Raw genomic sequence first — 1,289 nt, forward strand, 5'->3', positions numbered from 1 at the left:
GTAGGCATTTCCGCCAACGGAGCCGGACCAAAAGTATCCAGGTGACCTGAAGAACCGCCTAAAACTTCAAATTTAAAAATTACAACAAAAGTTTATTACAGTTGTATTGCCTTTTACTTTTTTAGAAATTCTACCAATTTTGTTCTAAATAATTTAGTTCTGTTTTACTTCATTTGGTAATGCATTCTGCTCTTCTACGTTCGTTGTTTGATCTTTCATATGTGTATGATTCTCCACTCATATTACAATTCTATAATATACTTGCTCTCATTTCTAGTTTAGAAAAGTCAGAAAATAAATACAATAAAAGAAGTAATTCATTCATTCAATAAACTCAACATTCTTTCAACAATTATTAAAACCAATAGGACTAATATTGGATATTCAATTTGATCACATATAATAAATAAATAATTAAGTTGTTAAATTAATAAAATTGCCTGATTCATAATTAATTTGGATTCTACATAAAAAGAAGACAATAAATAATTATTTAGGATAAGAAAAGGAAGAATATAAGTCAAATCCCATAAGATTTCTACATATTTATTGGAAAATTGAAAGTATCAAAATGTATTGTAGAAATTACTTAAAATATTATATTTTATTAAGTAATACTGTAATTGAAATGTTTGTAGATTTAAATTAATTTTAAATTGATAATTAATTTTGGTGTATAGTTGGTTGCCTTTTGGGGATGATGAAATGACGTAATTTTTGTACAGCGCCAAAAAGGCTGAACTATGGTAGTTTAAAAGAAGTTCATAGATGGAGCCAATACGCAACAACTTTAGAAAATATGTTGCCCCTTAAGTGTATGCAACTTAATATACAGTCATAATAAATTATATAAATAGTAGTTATTATTTCCTATTGTGGTTATATGATTTATTAGATATTATTTAACAATACATGAATTAATTAAAGATGATTTATTAAAAATTAGAAGACAGGTATGCTCAAATGTAATGCATTAGTTTAGCAAAAGATGTCACTGTAGGCATTTCCGCCAACGGAGCCGGACCAAAAGTATCCAGGTGACCTGAAGAACCGCCTAAAACTTCAAATTTAAAAATTACAACAAAAGTTTATTACAGTTGTATTGCCTTTTACTTTTTTAGAAATTCTACCAATTTTGTTCTAAATAATTTAATTCTCGTTTACTTCATTTGGTAATGCATTCTGCTCTTCTACGTTCGTTGTTTGATGTTTCATATGTGTATGATTCTCCACTCATATTACAATTCTATAATATACTTGCTCTCATTTCTAGTTTAGAAAAGTCAGAA

The sequence above is a fragment of the Nicrophorus vespilloides genome, unplaced genomic scaffold (genome assembly GCF_001412225.1).
Source record: "Nicrophorus vespilloides isolate i.1.1-1 unplaced genomic scaffold, Nicve_v1.0, whole genome shotgun sequence".
Classification (NCBI taxonomy): domain Eukaryota; kingdom Metazoa; phylum Arthropoda; class Insecta; order Coleoptera; family Silphidae; genus Nicrophorus; species Nicrophorus vespilloides.